Source organism: Myxocyprinus asiaticus, chromosome 43, assembly GCF_019703515.2.
Source record: "Myxocyprinus asiaticus isolate MX2 ecotype Aquarium Trade chromosome 43, UBuf_Myxa_2, whole genome shotgun sequence".
Classification (NCBI taxonomy): domain Eukaryota; kingdom Metazoa; phylum Chordata; class Actinopteri; order Cypriniformes; family Catostomidae; genus Myxocyprinus; species Myxocyprinus asiaticus.
Window position 1 is genome coordinate 29,859,417 of NC_059386.1, and position 21,572 is coordinate 29,880,988.

The 21,572-nt window shown below is 36.8% G+C and overlaps 1 protein-coding gene across 2 annotated transcripts in view; it reads left to right on the forward strand.

Annotated features, from left to right (window-relative positions):
* The window catches only part of LOC127433933 (CXADR-like membrane protein), a 100,900-nt gene that overhangs the window by 24,072 nt on the left and 55,256 nt on the right, over positions 1-21,572 (forward strand). The window contains exon 4 of one of the 2 annotated variants that reach the window (XR_007895958.1): positions 3,658-4,455. The exons of the other annotated variant lie outside the window; for it this stretch is intronic. The gene's annotated coding sequence lies outside the window, so the exon portion shown is untranslated. Of the gene's footprint in view, positions 1-3,657; positions 4,456-21,572 lie in introns of those variants that run through there. 2 annotated transcript variants of the gene reach the window in all.

The following is a 21,572-nucleotide window of genomic DNA, read 5'->3' on the forward strand; positions in this document are numbered from 1 at the left end:
ATCTGCTAGCTGCGTTGAGTCATCACACAGATCACATAAAGGAAACTGTATCACCTAGATATCATATAGAGACTTGTGTCTGCTCCCCGAACTATCAAACACAAACTCTCACTAAGTCATTTAGAAAAAATCTGATTGATATCAAACTTGAAAATTTACAAAAATTTAAGATAAACATCATATAAAGGTAGGGCTACTAAACATTATATTGCTTTCATCCAAAGCACGGGTTGTAAATAAAATTATTACAGATCATAGTTTAGATTTGCTCTGTTTGACTGAAACATGGCTTAAACAGGATAAATATATTCGTTTAAATGAGTCTACTCCTCAAGGTTATTATTATAAACATGAGCCTTGCCTGAAAGGTCGAGGAGGAGGTGTTGCTACAATTTACAGTGATGTTTTGGTGTTACTCAGAGGTCAAGATATAAGTTAAATTCTTTTGAACTGATAATGCATAATGTGACATCGTCAGATATACAGTAAATAAAAAAATCTCTTTTGTTCTTGCTACAGTGTATATACCACCAGGGTCATATTCTGATTTCCTTAGAGAATTTGCTGATTTTCTGTCAGATCTAGTAGTTACTGCGGATAGAGCTTTAATCGTTGGTGACTTCAACATTCACATAGATAAAGAAAATTATACTCTGGGATTAGCATTTATCGATATTCTCAACTCTGTTGGGGTCATACTAAATGTGACAGGATCAACTCATCGCCATAATCATACGCTAGATTTAATTCTGTCATATGGAATTGATGTCAATAATATAGCAATTCTGCCGCAGAGCGAAAACGTCTCAGATCATTACCTCATCTCTTGTATGCTGCACTAAGCAAAGGTCACTGAATCTATGGTACATTATCGATCGGGTAGAACTATTCTTTTGAAAACTAAAGATAGCTTCACTAATAACCTTCCAGATTTGTCTAAAATACTCAGTAAACCAAAAAATCTAGAAGAACTTGATGTAATCACAGAAAATATAGATACAGTCTTCTCTAGCACTCTTTATAGTGTCGTCCCGCTTCGATTAAAGAAAATTAAAGAGAAAAGCCCTGCACCATGGTACAATGATCACACTCATGTTCTCAAGGGAGCAGCTCGAAAAATGGAACGTAAGTGATAGAGTACAAATTTAGAGGTCTTTCGTGGTGCATGGAATGATATTGTCTCTAGCTACAGAAAGGCTCTAAAAGCTGCCAGGTCTGCATATTTTTACAAACTCATAGAAAATAACCATAATAATCCTAGGTGTTTTTTTTAGTACTGTGGATAAATTGGTAAGGAAAAATCTTAGAATGAATCAGATATTCCATCGCAGCACAGTAGTAATGACTTTATGAATTTATTAACTGATAAAATGTAAATCATCAGAAACAAAATTGGAATTATGCAACCATCTGCAATAGCACCTCTGCAGATAGTGTCTCATATTATTCCCCAAGAGCAACTTCAATCCTTTGCTGTCATAGGACAGGAAGAGATAAACAAACTTATCAAAACGTCAAAATCAACAACATGTATGTTAGATTCAATACTGACCAAGCTATTAAAAGAAGTGTTTCCTATAATTTCAGAACCTCTTCTTAATATTATTAACTCCTCATTATCTGTAGGGCATGTCCCAAGAAAATTTAAGATAGCAGTTATTAAACCGCTTGTCAAGAAACCACAGCTTGATCCTGGAGAGTTGGCTAATTATAGACCAATCTCAAATCTCCCATTTACGTATGTCGAAAATACTTGAAAAGGTAGTGTTCTCCCAACTATGTTCATTTTTACAAAACAAAGGTATATATGAAGAATTTTAGTCAGGATTTAGGCACCATCATAGTACAGAGACTGCACTTATCAGAGTTACAAATGACTTGCACTTATCATCTGATCGTGGCTGCATTTCTCTTCTAGTGCTTTTAGATCTTAGTGCTGCCTTCGACACCATAGATCATGAAATTCTCTTGGATAGGCTTGAAAATTATGTTGGTATTTGTGGACAGGCATTAGCTTGGTTTAGGTCCTATTTATCCGACCGCTACCAATTGGATCAGTTTTAGGGCCTCTTCTTTTCTCCTTATATATGCCTCCTCTGGGTGACATTATCAGGAACCATGGAATTAGTTTTCACTGTTATGCAGATAATACCCAACTTTATATTTCCTCGAAACCCGACACAATTTCACAATTCTCCAAGTTAATAATGATAATAATACCTAGAATATCAAAATCCACAAAAGGAGCCTGCCAGATCCAGAGCCTGCCAGATCCAGCTCCGGTCCTGCATGATGTCCGACTCCGGTCTTGCCTGATGTCCGACTCCAACTACCGCTTGACCACCCCTGCTGCTATTTCTGAGTTAATTAAGAAATCGAACTTGTCAAGAAATCGAACTCGTCATCCTGTCATCCAGCTCGTACTTTCCTACTAAGAAACTGTGTGTCTGCTATTTCTAGGCCCATCGCACTCCTTATCTGCCAATTGCTGCACTTTGGTGTGGTTCCACTGGAGCTAAAGACTGCGGCTGTCATCCCAGTCCTAAAAAGGCCAGGTCTAGACCCCTCAGATTTGAATAACTTCCGTCCAATCTCTAATTTGCCATTTCTATCAAAGCTGTTAGACAAAGTTGTAACAGCGCAAATGCAATCATATTTATCCTCACATAACCTTCTCGAATGTTTTCAATCTGGTTTCCACCCTCGACACAATACTGAAACCACTCTCCTTAGAGTTTTAAACGACCTTCTCATAGCCGCTGATAACGGCAATGTCAGCATTCTGATTTTGTTAGACCTTAGCTCTGCGTTTGACACCATCTCTCACAGTACTTTTATCTCATGTCTATCTGCTATCGGTATTACTGGCACTGCCTTCTCCTGGTTTACTTTGTCAGTGCAAATCCACTACTGCTTCTGTTATGCATGGGGTCCCACAGGGTTCGGTGCTCGGACCACTACTCTTCATTATCTACATGCTTCTGTTTGGCTATATCATTCACCAACATGGTTTCAATTTCCATTGTTATGCTGATGATACTCAGCTCTACATTAGTTTTAAACCCACTGCTTCTATTCCTGCTGACTCCATATCAGCATGTCTTGAAGATATGAATACTTGGATGACTGGTAACTTTCTCTCACTTAACACTGATCATTTCTTTTTATTATTAATAGGTCCATCAAGCCTCACATCACGCCAATCTTCGCAACCTGTCAACATTGCTGCTGTCCTAGTTGACCCTCTGTTAAAAATCTAGGCATTATCTTTGATTCTTCTCTCTCCTTCCTTCCTCACATTTCCTCACTCACTAAATCAGCTTTCTTCCATCTCTGTCATATTGCTCAGCTTCGTCATGTATTAGATTTCAATGACGCAGAGACCCTAGTTCACACTTTCATTACTTCCCAAATTGATTACTGCAATTCACTTTTCTATGGCCTGCCTAAAAAGACAATAAATATACATCCAAAACTCTGTAGCTCAGGACCTCACTCACTCAAAGAAATGTTCTCATATCACGCCTATTCTTCAAAGACTACATTGGCTGCCAGTTCACTACCGCATTCAATACAAGATAATCCTCCTCACATTTAAAGTGTTACATGGTCTTGCTCCTCCATACATTTCTAATCTCATTCATTCTTACACCCCAGCTCACTCACTTTAGGTCCATGGACTCCAGCCTACTAAAGGTACCACGGTTCAAGCTTTCATCCTTCGGTGGCAGGGCTTTCTGTATCTCTGCACCCTCATTATGGAACTCCATTCCTCTTCCACTTCGCAACCTCACGACCCTACAAGTATTCAAAACCCAACTCAAAACATATCTCTTCTTTAGTTGTTACTCCATTTGATGTTGTTGTGTGAAATGTGTATAACCTTGTTATCTCTGTCATTGTGTCTCTCTGAAATGTAAAGTGACCTTGAGTACCCAGAAAGGTGCTATATAAAATAAACATTTATTATTTTTATTATAACTACTACATGTTGCTGTGTGATGATGACTAACTGCAGCCTGTGCCAGCCAGATATCACTTCAGTCTACTATGATGGACTTCACAGAGGATGAACAGATGCCAGCACCAACCGTCAGACATGGGATACTTCACTGGACACTGCCTGAAACTTGGACTTAAAATGGACTCCACCAGAAATTAATCTGCCACAAGCTTACAGTCAAACTGCAGTGCACCTTACTGACCACTGCCTGCATCACCTTGGTCAAAGGATGGACTACATTCTTAAAATGGAATACGTAGATAATAAATTAATTGCAGCCTTCATCAGCCAAATAACAATAGACAATGCATCTGTTTGCACTTCCGCAGTTAATTAATAATGTAAATTCTAAGATTTTAGTCATTAATCTTACAGTTAATACAATTTATTTTTGTTTAAACATTGGCCCCTAACACTTACTTAGTTTGCTAATTTTAAATCTTGACTTGTATGTAGAGGTGGGTAGAGTAGCCAAAAACTTTACTCAAGTAGAAGTAAAAGTAATGATGTTAAAAATTACTCGAGTAAGAGTAAGAAAGTATCCAATAAAAAGAATACTCAAGTAATGAGAACTAGTTACTTTCACATATAACGTAATGGGTGTTTACTCTCCTATGTTCCAGTACATGATACACATTTAACATGCATTACAGAATGATTAATAATGATAATAATACTATTAATATTATTGTAAATAATGGAAATTGTCATCATTCACCACCATGTTGTTCCAAATCCATATGACTTCTTTCTTCCATGCATCAAATTAATGTGATAGATAAACCAAAGAATTTAAATGCTCTAATTTTCTCACCCTCATGCCATCCCAGATGTGTATGACTTTCTTTCTTCTGCAGAACACAAGTTAAGATTTTTAGAAGAATATCTCAGCTCTGTTGGTCCATACAATGCAAGTGAATGGTGACCAGAACTTTGAAGCTCCAAAAATCAAATAGAGGCAACATAAAAGTAATTCATATGACTCCAGTGATTTTCAGAAGCAATATGATCGGTGTGGGTGAGAAACTTTAACTTTATAATATATAAAGTCCTTTTGTTTTTACTTTTAATTCTCCTCCCTGCCTAGTAGGGGGCGATATGCATAAAGAATTGAATCACTAAAAACACGAAGAAGAATGTGAAAGTGGAGATTTATTAGTAAAATGGATTTAAATATTGATCTGTTTCTCTCCCACACTTATCATATCCCTTCTGAAGACAGATTGAACCAGTGTCATTTTAATTCCTTTAATGCTGCCTTTATGTGCTTTCTGAGCTTCAGAGTTTTGGTACCCATTCACTTGCATTCTAGTATAAACTAACAGAGCTGAGATATTCTTCTAAAAGTCTTTGTGTTAAGCAGAAGATACAAAACACATCTGGGATGGCATGAGGGTGAGCAAATGATGCGAGAATTTTCCATTTTGGAAAAAGGGTGGAGAAATTATGATATAATATTAATTAAAGGCTGAACTATCACTTTAAGGATGCTTCTCTGATTTGGATGAATTTGTCAATTAGAAAAGAAGTTTGGAAACCTTTTTCTAGTAAATATTACGGTGAAAAATGTGAACAATGTCACACAGTCCCAAGTTATATATAATGTTTAATTATACACTGAAGCAAGATCATGCTTTATTCATGCCTGCTTTCGTTATTTCACAGCTTTTTATGCCCTGTGTGAATTTAGTTCAGTGACGGTCCAGCATTGTCAGTGTCTATAGAATTTAGATAATTAGCTCTGTATAAGGGTAAATTGCACCTTATCTCTGTGTTTGGAAACTTGTTTTCCATAAGAAAAAGCCGCCCGCATCTGTCAAACGCTGTGCACGCGCAGAAATGCTCGCAATCGTGATAGGCATGGCAAAACATTTGCACTTAATGCAGATGTTCACAAGGATTTATACAGTAGGCACTGATATGTTGCAGCGCTGATATAAAAATGCAAACTTAGAAACTGAGGTCATAAGAGCCCACAGTTACGGATTCATGCTGAAAATGAATGAGTAGCACCATGACACAGACAAGCCAACATTGTCACAATCTCTAAAATTTACCTCACCGTGTTTTCTTAAGTTGGAGCTTCAATTTTAATCTTGAAATATATCCTTGTATTGGTGTAAAATTAAGGCATTGTGTTGAGTGAAGAATTTTTTTATTTTGTTTGTGTGTGCGCTTGCTGCTGTAGTGTTGAGCGTGACTGGAGTGACAGCATGCAGCTGTGAATTTATGCTATCATAAGAGTCCCATTCAAAAATCTCAATAAATTATGCATGTATTAACACTTATTAAATTAAAACCAGTAATGTAATGACATACTGCGCAGTATATACTGTATACCGCCTACTGATTTTTAAAAATAGTTGTTCAGAATGGAACACTAGCCTACTGAATACTGCATACTGTGCAGTATATACTGTATACTGCCTACTACTTTTTTAAAATAGTTGTTCAGAATGGAACACTAGACAGCTGATTACTGCATACTGTGCAGTATATACTGTATACTGCCTGTTACTCTTTAAAAATAGTTGTTTGGAATGGAATATTAGCCAACTGATTACTGATAACTACATATTGTGCAGTATATACTGTATACTGCCTACTACTCTTTAAAAATAGTTGTTCGGAATGGAACACTAGCCTACTGAATACTGCATACTGCGCAGTATATACTGTATACTGCCTACTACTCTTTAAAAATAGTTGTTTGGAACGGAACACTAGCCTACTGAATACTGCATACTGCTCAGTATATACTGTATACTGCCTACTACTCTTTAAAAATAGTTGTTCGGAATGAAATATTAGCCATTTGATACTGATTACTGCATATTGCGCTGTATATACTGTATACTGCCTACTACTTTTTTTAAATAGTTGTTCTGAATGGAATATTAGCCAACTGATTACTTTATACTGTGCAATATGTACTGTATGCTGCCTACAAATTTTTTTAAATAGTTGTTTGGAATGGAATACTATTACTGCATACTTTGCAGTATATACTGTACATTGCCTACTACTTTTTAAAAATAGTTGTTCGGAATAGAATACTAGCCAACTGATAAATGCATACTTTGCAGTATAAATTGTATACTGCGTACCACTTTTTGAAAATAGTATGTGAAACAGTACGCACTAAAAACACTAGGTTTTGGCACACCTGCCAATGGCAGGTGGATTGAGAAAAATGTCCGGATATAGGCTGAAAATTTCTTACTGACAATTAAACTGTATTTTGCATAATTTTATTATCAAACATTTATTTTTATCCCTATGATAATAATACAAATAGAACACCGAAAGCTACAGTACATTGTTGCCATCACATTGCATGTTTTATTCAGTGAGAGGTGCCCAGTTATCATCTCAGAAATAAATACACTTATTTTGTATTTTTTATCCAAGTTTGTTATCTATATACAGTATGTTGCTGGGTTTTAATAAATTTTGCATGCTCAAAGCCAAGTGTGACCACACTTGAGTATTATGGTAGTCTGTTATTCCGAACAAAAGGTGTTGTTTTGCATTATTGGAATGAGGTTTATATGATTTCCCTTTCATTATCTGGCACATTTTGGCTGTTTTCTTTTCTGAGTACAATCAGGTGTTTGGCAGGTTCCTCTCGTTGTCTTCCTCTTGTTTTCTCTTTCCTGTCTGCCTACCTGGCTTCCTGCCTCTCTGCAGTATTCTGCCTCAGCTTGAGAGACTCTTCTCAAAGGACATCACACACGTCTCTCTCTCTCTCTCTCTCTCTCTCTCTCTCTCTCTCTCTCTCTCTCTCTCTCTCTCTCTCTCTCTCTCTCTCTCTCTCTCGAAAACTCCCTCTCTCTCGCTCCCTCTGCATTATATTACAGCATATCATTCTCACTATTTAAATGTCAGCTGGACTAAAGATGCCATCACTGCAGTGTGATCTCTTCCTCTGTCCATGACACTTTTATGAGAGGCAGAGCGAGGCTGTAATCACTGGACACATGCCCACCCTTTCTGTCCTCTCTCTCGCTCTCGCTCTCTCTGTGTGTGTGTGTGTTTGTGTGTGTGTGTATGTGGTCAATCTCTATAGGGATGAATCTCACATAAACATGTCGAGGTCATATTTCACGAATTTATATTGTGCAAAAAGAAAATTAAGCCTATTTTAAGGACCATCGAGATTATTTACATTGTGATATTACTTTTGTGACCATTAAGCACATTTTACCCCCAAATTCTCATTAATTAAATGTGTCTGGGTGTTTTACTTTTGAGTATTTTCCCCCCATTCTTCTTCTTCTTAGATTCTTATTAATACAGTAATTTTTTTAAGTATTTTTCGTAAAAGAAATACTGTGATATACTGATTTTAACACGAAAATAAATAAATAATGCAATTAGTGAAGAACGTTTTTGCATTATTGTAATGATAATTAAGTCGGGTGTGGTGCTTAATTGTTTTAAGAAGTAATTTCACAATCCAAATATCTTACTGGTCCTAAAAATTGACATTTTCTTCAAGCAAAATTAATTTTTTACATTAATGTGATTTTTGGGGTGAATTATCACCTGGACATCTTTTGTGAGATTCAGCAATAAATGGTGTGACATCTTCGTGTAAGGTGCCCATTGTAAATTCATAATGTTATTGCAGACTTGAATCCATATATCAACACACCTTAAGTCAGCAGCTTTCATAATTAATGCCTTTTTTAATGTTTGTTTGTTGTAGCTCTCATGTGCTGCAGGAGAGATGTGCTTGCTCTAGTCAATTAATGCTGCAAGTGTCCTCACATAATCAATGCAAAACTGCTGTGCTGATTAAATTATTTCCTATCTCTCTCCCTCTCTTACACATCCTTGAGGGAGAGAAGCACTTAGGAAGTGAACCGGAAAAAAGACAAACTCAGCCTGACCCTAAATTTTTGTCCATTTTAGCAACAACGTAAATATGGACTCGATACTTTAGAACAATTAAAGGGATACCCTAAAAATGAAATTTCTCTCAGCATTTACTCACCCTCATGCCATCCCAGATTTGTATAACTTTCTTTCTTCTGCAGAACACAAACAAAGATTTTTAGAAGAATATCTCAGCTGGGCCTTACAGTGCAAGTGAATGGTGACCAGACATTTGAAGCTCCAAAAATCACATAAAGGCCTTATAAAAGTAATCCATATTTCTCCAGTGGTTAAATCTATGTCTTTAGGAGAGATATAAAAGGTGTGGGTGAGAAACAGGTCAATATTTGTACATTTTAAATATAAATCTCCACTTTCACTTTTACATTCTTTCACATTTTAAAAGTGAAAGTGGAGATTTATTACTGTTTCACAATAAAATAGTAGGCAGTATACAGTGTATACTGTGTAGTAGGCAGGAAGCTAGTATTTTATTCTGAATTGTCAAGCAGTTCCGGGCCTGACCAGATGCTGCAGGTAAGGGGATGTCATGTGTTTTCATGTTGTGAAGACTTCCTGTTGCTTACTATACCTACAGGTATATTCAGGTCTTTCTACATTTAAACAATTTTAATTGCATTTTGTGAGAACAGCTACCTTTTTTTCTCTTGCTCCTCTGTTGTGCAGTTGAAATTCTGGTGGGTTTAGGATTATTTTGATGACACCATAATGAGCTAGCACTGTTGTGCCTGCTTATAATATCTCCCTGAATGTTCCTATCTTTCCACAGTCTCTGGTGGATATCAGCACATGCCTTTGAAGTTCTTGCACTGTTCCGAATCCACTCATGTGACTCATTTAGTTTCAGATTTTAGTTCCCACTGTTTTCACCACACTGATGAAAAGAAAAGAAGTGTCTGAGCTCCAATTACCGCCGACACTCATTAGGAAATAAAAAAAGTTCTAGTGGCACTTACAGTAATACTATGGAGAGTGAACATAGAGGAACAGATTTGTTTATCTTTTAAGGTTTCTACTTTTTTTCCAGAGATCCATTGCATTTATTAAGTGATGGCTGGGAATGTATTTTATAATATTTCACAATAAGTCTCCATTATCCTCATATTAGTCCAATAAAATGATGTATGCTGCAGCTGCTCTGTTACCAATAACACAAACATTCTTTAGTCGTTTTTGGCTTCCAAATGAATATTTTACAAAAACAGTTTTCACCCGAGTGAATTTAGGTAGATGGATGATACCTTTTTTCTTTAATAGAATCATTTACTCACCCTCATGTTGTTCCAAATGTGTATGACTTTCTATTTGCAATTGCTAGTTGGTTGCAGATGGTATAATGGAAAATTCTCATTTTATTGGATAAAAGTGTGTAAACACCCATGCAAACAAGATCATCAATATTTCTTTCCATTTCTGGTCCAATATTTGTGGTCCATTTTCCTAGAAAAAAAAGACTAAATTCATATTCATCAAGTTTTATTTGTCAACTTTTATGAGCACACTCCCATATAGATGGCCTCAAAGCTATTAGATATGCACTAAAAGAATCAGAATCAGAATGAGCTTTATTGCCACGTATGCTTACACACACAAGGAATTTGTCATGGTGACAGAAGCTTCCAATGCAAAGAGAATACAACCATATATACATACATACAAACATATACTGTACATTTAAACATATTCACATATAGTAACATAAAAAAATAATAATAATATTATACAATAGAGCAATAATGTTGTTCGAATATTTTATATACAGATATACAGTTATGTGCAGGTGATGTAACATATTGAAGAAGAGGTAGGGTATGTTAAAGAATATAAATGAAATATGGATATAAGTAGAAATGGATGGACTGAATATTGCACATGGTTGTATTGACAAAAGGAAAGTATTTGGGGTCAGTTTTAACTGTTCATGAGGTGGTTGACCTGAGGGAAATAAAACTGTGCCTGGCTGTTCTGGTGCCACAAAGCTTCAATTCTGTCTTCATTGGGTCTTTATTTATTACTGATTGGAACATATGAACAACAATCTGGTCCCTTAAAGAGGCCTGGATGTTTCTATATGCATTTACTTTACTATATTGTCACTGGAGTTAGTATTATTTCATATTGTCTCTTTCTTAAAGCGAGATTTGAGGTAATTCAGAAAGCAACAGCAGAAATGAACTCTGTGTCAATCCACGTTTCACTTTGTTTCTGTCTGTGCACTGGGCGAACACATTGGCGTCTGAGTAACGCTCTGTGTATGAATGTCTCGCACACATTTTCGCTCTGATATTAATGAGATGCTACAACAGAATTAAACAGAATTAACACCATCTTTGTGGCTCACCGCTGCTATAAAGCTCTTAACTAGAATACTGTGGTAATTTGGTTCCTTTCATTTATAAATCTGCTCTATGATGTAATTCCAGCATTAATTGGTCAATGACAGCGAACAGTCTCTGTTGTATTGTTCTCCATGGACTCAGAGTTCCACCGGCATTGCAAAAATGTTACGCTGTTCAGTAAATTCCGCAAAGATGAGGCTGTCTTAAATCTGATGAGAAATCTTAACGGGGCAGAAACAGTGCTGATCTTCCACACTTAGGCGTTTAAGTAGACATTAGCAGTGTTGAGGAAACTACAGTTTCAAAGTAGCTTCCCCAGCACAGCTAAACATAATTTTAAATTGAAGTGTGTATTGTTTTTATGCTAAAATTATTTCTCCTATCTCAGTTTTATTTGCAGAGACATAAGTAAGATAAGTAAATCATTTGTACTTTGATTCCCCCAAAAAGTGAAAATAATACATAAAATGTTGTCACTTTCAAAACATTGCTCTGTTTGAGTAACCCAATCAGCAACATTGGCACAACCAATGCTGTGAGTTTAGGGTGGGGCTATCTGTCTACCAATGTCAGACTGTTCGGGCAGACTGTTTGATTACACACTTAAAACTAAGAGGGGCAATATTTGAAAAATATATATATTAATATATTACTATCAGATCATGTCATTTATTTTTACAATCAGAGCAGTATTTATCTGGCATGAAAACATTATCAACTTATTAATGGTAACAGCAGCTACATTTACACTTAATACAACTAAGTAAACACCTTAATTTATATAAATGAGTCAAGACAGTGACAAATAGCCGTATTTAACTAAATATTTTGCTACACAAAATAAATTTTTTGGACTGTTATATTTACATAAATTGTTTGATTGAACCGATTCACACAAAAAAATACAAAAATAAATCAGGCTTCTCAATGGGTACGAGAAAAAAAACATAATAGTCAAGAATGTTTAATTATGTCCTTAGTTTCCATTCACTTTTACTGTATGGAAAAAAAGATGCAATGAAAGTAAAGGGTGGCTGAGGCTAACATACTGCTTAATGTCTCTTTTATTTGTTCCATGGAACAAAGAAAGTTGTATGAGATTGGAACAACATGATGACATAAATTTTATTTTTAGGCCTTTGTGTGCCCAGACATTGCACACTGAATCAAAGGGGGCTTCAAAACATGTTTCTAGTGATTGTGGAAGTGTGTTCCTCAGCCTGACTCTCAAACAAGTCACATATGTTCACAGACGGACTGACCAGCACCCCTCACTGGCTGGCAAACATGCCAGGTTTTTGTGCCATGCTTCTGGACTGTGTGAGGTGAGCACAAACATGAGTGTAAAACCACAACAGGTGAAAATAGATATGCCAGTTTTGCACATTTCTTGTAGGCACTGTGTGGAAATGCAGAAAATTTATTGGATTGTAAACAAGCTTCTCATTAGCAACACATTGATTTAATCAAACTCGATGGCTGGAACGGACAATGACACTGATTGCATGTTTGCTTTAAAATGCTAATTTTCTAAATCAAGACATGAAGCTCATTTGGGAAATGTTTTGGAGAGGAAACAAGTGTATACATTAGACTTATAAGAAGGGTCGACAGCGGGCACGTTTATATGTTTCAATATGCTAATAACTACCAAAAATCGACTTATTCAAAAAATCTGACAATGCAAGAAAACCTTGTTTATAAGAAGTTAAATTGCATTTATATGACTTTTTATTTTTATTTTACATCAAATGAAAACAGTCATGCGCACACTGACTAAACTGATAAGTACGGTGGTAAATGTGTTTACATGCAGAGCAAAATTGGGTAATGGGTAAAAATTTACTTGTGTCGATCTGTTTATGCTTAAACTGTTTATAACCTTACTTCGATAAAGGAAAGCCAGTTAAGCCATTTACGTGACCACTCATATTGTCGGCTTATTAAAGGGACAATTAACCTAAAAGTGAAAATTCTCTCATCATTTACTCACCCTCATGCCATCCCAGATATGTATGGCTTTGTTTCTTCTGCAGATCACTAACAAAGATGTTTAGAATAATATCTCTGTTTGTCCATACAATGCAAGTGAATGATGGCCAGAATTTTTAAGCTCCAGAAAGCATATTAAGGCAGCATGAATGTGATCCATTGGTTTCCAGTGGTTAATCCATGTCTTCAGAGACGTTATGATAGGTGTGGGTGAGAAACAGATCAATATATATTATACAATATATAAGTACTTTTTTTTAATTAAAAATTCTCCTCCCTGCCCAGTAGGTGGCGATATGTATGAAGAATGAGAATCACCAAAAACAAAAGAAGGAATGTGGAAGTGAAAGTGAAAGTGCAGATTTATAGAAAAAAGGGACTTAAATATTGATTTGTTTCTCACCAACACCTATCATATCACTTCTGAAGACATAGATTTAAGCACTGGAGTCGTATGGATTACTTTTATGCTGCCTTTATGTGGTTTTTGGAGCTTCAAAGTTCTGGCCACCATTCACTTTCATTGTATGGACCTACAGAGCTGAGATATCCTTCTAAAAGTCTTTGTTTGTGTTTGGGAGAAGAAATAAAGTCATAAACATCTGGGATGGCATGTTTCAATGATACCAGTCTGTCTACACCAGGAAAATAAATAAATAAATTTTATATATATATATATTATTTTCTTTATCAGTATTTTTTGTTTTCTAGTAAAAATATTGATACATCCTTAGGTCTTGCAGTGTAAATGTAGTCTAATAAACCTGCCACTGTCTATTATATCATTAATATTAACCAAACAACTGACAAGGAAACCACTATTATTAAAACGTCTCCTTGAATAATAATTTAATTGAGAAATACCTGAAGGCCACATGACATTTTATTTATTTAATTGGTTTAAACTGATGTGTTTAATGTTTACGATGTTAAAAATATTTTATCGTATGCCAGCTTAATATGCAGAATCATCAATAAGTAAGCCATTTGTAGGTTGATTTTACTTAAAGTGTAACACTGTGACTCTGGAGTGCTATTATAACATTCCTGTTTATTTCAGTGGCCCATCCTGCCTGACACAGCAACATTGGCTTGACCAATGGTGTAAGTTTGGGGCAGTGCTATATGTTTGTACAACCAATGGAAGATGGGAGTTTTCTTGAATCAGCGTTTGTTTTTTAAATTCCGTTTGGTGATGCTTGTGGCACAGGAATTACACACTATTTATGTTCATGTTTTACCTTGCTATGGTATCAAAAGTTTTATCGAGACTTGGTATCTACTACTGACATTTTGATATTGTAATAAGCGTTAAATCCCCATTGTTTTAGCCTGCCAAATCAGTGCAGCAGTCTCAGGGACAGTGAATGATGAGAAGTTTATTAAACACATTGCACAGACTCTTATTAAAAAAGAGAGAGAGCCACACTCTGAGGCCATGGGAAGCTAGAAAGAACTACAACACCGAATGCAGAGAGAGTGAGAGCATTCTTCGCACACAGCTTGAGGTGTTCCCCATCTGCTGCATGGCAATTCCGAAAGCTTTCACACTAACAGAGATGGATGAATTGATTACATTTACAGTTTTCCATAATAACCCTCCTCTTCTTCCCGTCTGGATATCCCATTTCATTTTTTTTTCATTGTCTCATGCTTTCTCTCAACATTTCCTATAAGTTTATTCTTAAGTCTCTCTTTCTGCTCCACAGAGAATTTCTAATCTCTCTTTCTCTTTCTTGTCTCTTTATCTATCGGGTTTGTTATTTCTTCTAACCAGGGGTGTAAGAACCATTATTACAGGGTTCCCAAAAAAAAAAAAAAAATTGACATTTCAGCAAAAAAGTGAAAGAAATGAATTAAATAATGGAAACGTGATCAATATGGTATAATCAATATATACTTATTTTCCAGTTATGGTCAGCTCTAAAATATTTAAGTAGCTAGAAAAAGCTCTTTGTGTGAGTGCAATCTCAGTTTAAAAATGATTTTAAAAATACTTATCCTGTATCAGAAGTCAAAATGTGTGGGAATGCTGCTTTCCACATACTCTTTATTTCTTTTTGCTTGGTCGTAGTAACACACACACACACCCCCCATCCCACTTTGCTGTTTATGCATACCTAGACTAACCTATTCTTTTATTCAATCGTTCATGATCATGAATTGAAATTCATCACACCACTAAATCTCATTTTATGTGTGGCCTTAAGTTCAAGATGGAGAGATTAAACCAGTGTTTGTCCACATTGAGTTTCACATTTGTCCAAACTCAATATCCCATTACCATCGTGCCTCATAATATCCTGCTTTGATTGGTTTAAATTGTCTTCTTGTGAGCAAAGTAATTGCAGTTTACCTCAGCTAAGATTGGAGACCACCCCTGATTGGTGCAGAAGCCAGATCAATTTCCATATCCATCAAAACCAGGTCCCTCCTGGATTAGCTGCCAGCACCGACATCCACGCTGATCTATGTGCACCACGGTGGCAGGCGGAGGCAGATTACGTTCGGGTTTGGGACTCCTAACTCACGCAGGCGTTGGTGTCTTTCCGCCCACCTGACAGATGCGGAATGCCTGCGGCTCTGAATGACGATAACAGTTTACATGACATGTTGTGACTATCAATCTCTCCTTCTTGATTAAAATACTGTGTGACGAATCGTATTTACTGCAAAGACACCAGCTGTGGGTGCTTCCACTGCTCTGTTTTCATAGAGAGTGATGCCCCCTTCCACATGTGGGTGTGAATATGAGGTCAGTCGCTGCTCTGTCGTATTCTTCATAGATCTCCTAGGAGCACACTGTCATTCTGTGGAGACCACAGGCTTGTTTTATGGAAGCATATTTGAGCAAAATCTCTTGTCTGTTCTTAGAACCTATTTAGTTTTTCATCTCAGTTTAATCAGCAATTAAACAGTGACGGACCACTTATATGTGTACAAAAGGGAGAAAATGTAACGCTTAAAATGCCAGCTGTAGTTCCTATAGGTTTACCATGATTTGTCTTGGTAAAGAGAGACAAAAGGAGGAACACAATTAAGAGCAAAATTGTCCACTACTGCATTGCACTTGAGTTACAGTGCGTTAGAGAGACTTAAAGGCTTGGTGGTAGAACATAAATCTAAGTGTACTCTGAATCACAAACCTGGCAAGATCTGAAGCCTCAGCACAGTGCATGATGGGATATGTCACTGGGTGCTGTAAAAGTGCTTCAGATCACCAAATATCCCAATTACTATCTCAGCGATCTCCTCAGAACTTTGCCTGTCTGTCTTTTACTTTCTGTAACCCAGAATTCATGACTCAGCAATAGACAGCAACTGTGCCCGCCCACTTTTTGAGCCATCTTGGTTCTGGAAATGTTCTTTCTTTTTCTTTTCTTTTTTTTTTTTTTTTTTTTTTTTTTTTACATCCTATTCTTTTTTTTTTTTTAAAGGGATTTAATAAAATCCTTCATAAAAGAGTTCTAAGCCATGAACCAATCTAACCAGCTCCGAGGTGTATCACAACATTACAAACTTTGATTTAAAGAAAAAAGTATTTGAAAATCAGACCAAAAGACAAAGCTACAAGAATATGTACTTAATCTTTAATGAGGGAATTAACTACAATCCTATGAACCATTGTGAATGATGTAATTGAATTAAAAATAATGGAAGAATGTAAAACTACTGATCTAAAGATGTTGATTGTAACTATAAAATTATTTTTTTTTAAAATCTATTTTAATTATATTGGCAAATATTAAGATATATTCAAATATATAAGTAGTTTGCAAGACTGCTGCAGAGCTTGATTGCCGTGCTTTGTAGTTCTTCACCAGGAATTCTGCATTTAAACACAATTTTTGAAGTTGAAATAACGCAGACGGATGGCTTAAGCAGAAGCATATAACATTGATTAACAAACTCTGAGTCCTTTAAGCAATATTTAGTATATATAAAGTATTTTTTTTCTCGTTTTTTTCAGGATATTTTTTATTAAATGTAAAGTAAAAAAAAAATTAAAAAATGTAACTACAACAGCTATAAATACACATACAGTGCAACACATAACTGATTAGTTTATACATTCATTTTCAACCCATTCAATAGCTCCGTGCCATTGGACCATCCGTATTAGTTGAGCCCTGGAATTCCACTCTTTTCTCTACTAAAAAGACCAGCATATGTTGTGTTTTAAATGCTGATGTGCTGGTTTAACAACAAGGCTTCTTAGCTTGCTTAACCAGGAAGACTTACTTGGTTCAACATCATCAGAAAGACCATGCTGGTCGACCAGCTTCCCCAACTTAGTTTTGCTGGTGAACATCGTGACTATGCAGGTCTACTAGCTAGACCAGCACCAAACAAGCTGGTATTTCTTAAGCCTGTTGCCTGCAGTGCAGCATTCCTGTAAAGGATTTTGTGTTGTCTCATCTCTAATGTGGAAAATATATTTTTCTTTGACAGTCTATGGCTCACTGAACATCTTTGTCTGTTTCCCGCATTTAATGCAACCCAGAATTGAGAGGATGTGGATAATGAATTATTGAGAGCGGATAGCTTGACCTTTGCTAGTGATATGAATCAAACATTAGTGGGAGATCAAGCTAAAGAAATTTACAGGGGCTACATCTAATAAACAGAGGCCAGCGGGTTAGGAGAAGTGCTGAGGCTGGAAAATCCAGAGATCCATTACCCAGTAATTCATTTGAAGGAAAGGCGGCTCGGGCAACCACAGATGCATTCGATCCCGAGGTGGAGCCATGGCAGGGTTGGGAGGGGACGGTCCTGTGGGGATTCTCTGGCTTGCTGCGATGTGCATGCTCTGGTGGAGTGCTGTCATGATTTTCTTGCGTTAAAACGATCTACGCTGCATTAAATGCTATACAGCCTTATGTTTTGATTTAGCTTCAGGCCCAGAGGAAAATTTTAGGTAACACTTTACAAAAAGGTTGTATATGTTAATATTAGTTCATGCGTTAGTTATCATGAACTAATAATAAACTGTATTTTTTGTTGTTGTTGTTGTTTTTGTTTTATTTACAGCATTTACTGTATTCATCTTGGTGAATGTTAATTTATAAATATACTGTTGTTTATTCTTAGTTCTAATAAACAATGTTACAATTGTAACGTAAATATATATATATATATATATATATATATATATATATATATATATATATATATATATATATATATACACTATATTGCCAAAAGTATTCGCTCACCCATCCAAATAACTGAATTCAGGTGTTCCAATCACTTCCATGGCCACAGGTGTATAAAATGAAGCACCTAAGCATGCAGACTGCTTCTACAAACATTTGTGAAAGAATGGGCCGCTCTTAGGAGCTCAGTGAATTCCAGCGTGGTACTGTGATAGGATGCCACCTGTGCAACAAGCCCAGTCGTGAAATTTCCTCGCTACTAAATATTCCACAGTCAACTGTCAGTGGTATTATAACAAAGTAGAAGCGATTGGGAATGACAGCAACTCAGCCACGAAGTGGTAGGCCACGTAAAATGACAGAGCGGGGTCGGCGGATGCTGAGGCGCATAGTGCGCAGAGGTCGCCAACTTTCTGCAGAGTCAATCGCTACGGACCTCCAAAGTTCATGTGGCCTTCAGATTAGCTCAAGAACAGTGCGTAGAGAGCTTCATGGAATGGGTTTCCATGGCCGAGCAGCTGCATCCAAGCCATACATCACCAAGTGCAATGCAAAGCGTCGGATGCAGTGGTGTAAAGCACGCCGCCACTGGACTCTAGAGCAGTGGAGACGCGTTCTCTGGAGTGACGAATCACGCTACTCCATCTGGCAATCTGAATGACGAGTCTGGGTTTGGCGGTTGCCAGGAGAACGGTACTTGTCTGACTGCATTGTGCCAACTGTGAAGTTTGGTGGAGGGGGGATTATGGTGTGGGGTTGTTTTTCAGGAGCTGGGCTTGGCCCCTTAGTTCCAGTGAAAGGAACTCTGAATGCTTCAGCATACCAAGAGATTTTGGACAATTCCATGCTCCCAACTTTGTGGGAACAGTTTGGGGATGGCCCCTTCCTGTTCCAACATGACTGCGCACCAGTGCACAAAGCAAGGTCCATAAAGACATGGATGAGCGAGTTTGGTATGGAAGAACTTGACTGGCCTGCACAGAGTCCTGACCTCAACCCGATAGAGCACCTTTGGGATGAATTAGAGCGAAGACTGCGAGCCAGGCCTTCTCGTCCAACATCAGTGTCTGACCTCACAAATGTGCTTCTGGAAGAATGGTCAAAAATTCCCATAAACACACTCCTAAACCTTGTGGAAAGCCTTCCCAAAAGAGTTGAAGCTGTTATAGCTGCAAAGGGTGGGCTGACGTCATATTAAACCCTATGGATTAAGAATGGGATGTCACTTAAGTTCATATGCGTCTAAAGGCAGATGAGCGAATACTTTTGGCAATATAGTGTATATATTAGTATATGTAGAAATTAACATTAGCCAATATTAAAATAAATGCTGTGAAAGTATTGTTTATTGTTAGTTCCAGGGTTTTTCCTGGGTCAAAAATGGTCTTCTGTGGTGACTGATGTACGGTGGGTATCCAACCAGATTGATCCTTACTAATGCGGGGATTAACGAACACCATGTTAAAACTTTAAATTCTCACACATGTGACACGTTCGCAAAATCACCACCAGGAGGCGCAAAGGGACACTTTTGGCACCATCTTTTTTTTTTTTTTTTTAGCACCATCGTGTGAATAAAGTGAGTTATTATGAATAATATTGTTAATATTACCCTGTATAATATTATAGCAGATGCTATTTACACTTGCGCAAACAGCCACTCCAAAAATAATCAATGTTATCGATCTTTGGGGCAACATCGGTTAATAGCAAATATTAACTACTAGAAAAATATTAGACAGACAACAAATAACAAAGAACGTAACCTACAGTCAAGTCATTTTATTTTTATAGCGCTTTTCACAACACACATAATTTCAAAGCAGCAAAATTTTACAGAAAATTATGCTTCAACAGAAAAAGCTGTAATATAGTAATGTCTTCGAGTAATAATAGTGCAGTTTAAAAAAAAAAGAGAGACATGATTGTAATAATTATATTTATATTTAGACCCCCAGGGAGCAAGCTTAAGGTGACTGTGGCAAGGAACACAAAACTCCATAAGATGTTGGTTAAAGGAGAAAAATAACCTTGGGGGAAACCAGGTGCACTATGGGGGCCAGTTTCCCTCTGGCTAAACAGCATGAACATAATGCCAATATTAATTATTTATGTGTAGTACAAGTCAAGATTAAAAATTAGCAAATTTAGTGTTAGGGGCCAATGTTTAAACAAAAAAATATTGTATTAACTGTAAGATTAATTACTAAAATCTTAGAATTTACATTCTTAACTGCGGAAGTGCAAACAGATGCATTGTCTATTGTTATTTGGCTGATGAAGGCTGCAGTTAATTTATTATCTATGTATTCCATTTTAAGAGTGTAGTCCATCCTTTGACCAAGGTGATGCAGGCAGAGGTCAGTAAGGTGCACTGCAGTTCGACTGTAAGCTTGTGGAAGATTAATTTCCAGTGGAGTCCATCTTAAGTCCAAGTTTCATGCAGTGCCCAGTAAAGTATCCCATGTCTGACGGTTGGTGCTGACATCAGTTCATCCTCTGTGAAGTCCATTGTAGTGGACTGAAGTGATATCTGGCTGGCACAGGCTGCAGTTAGTCGGGTTTCGAGGAAATATATTGTTGGGTATCGTCAGTGAAAACTAATTCCACGGTTCCTGATAATGTCTCCCAAGGGAAGCATATATAAGGAGAAAAAGAGAGGCCCTAAAACTGATCCCTGTGGCACTCCATACATAACTTTAGTTTGATCTGACAATTCCTCATTTACACAGAAAAAGTGGTAGCAGTCAGATAAATAGGACAAAGCTAATGCCTGTCCACAAATACCAACATTCTTAAGCCTATCCAAGAGAATTCTATGATATATGGTGTCAAAGGCAGCACTAAGATATAAAAGCACTAGAAGAAACAAAACACCTAGGATTATTGTGGATATTTTTTATGAGTTTGCTAAAATATGCAGACCTGGCAGCTTTTAGAGCTTTTCTGTAGCTAGAGACACTATCATTCCATGCACCACGAAAGACCTCTAATTTTGTACTCTTCTACTTGCACTCCATTTTTTGAGCTGCTCTCTTCAGAACATGAGTGTGATCATTGTACCATGGTGCAGGGCTTTTCTCTTTAATTTACTTTAATCGAAAGGGTGCGACACTATCAAGAATGCTAGATTAGACTGTATCTATATCTTCTGTGATTACATTAAGTTCTTCTACATTT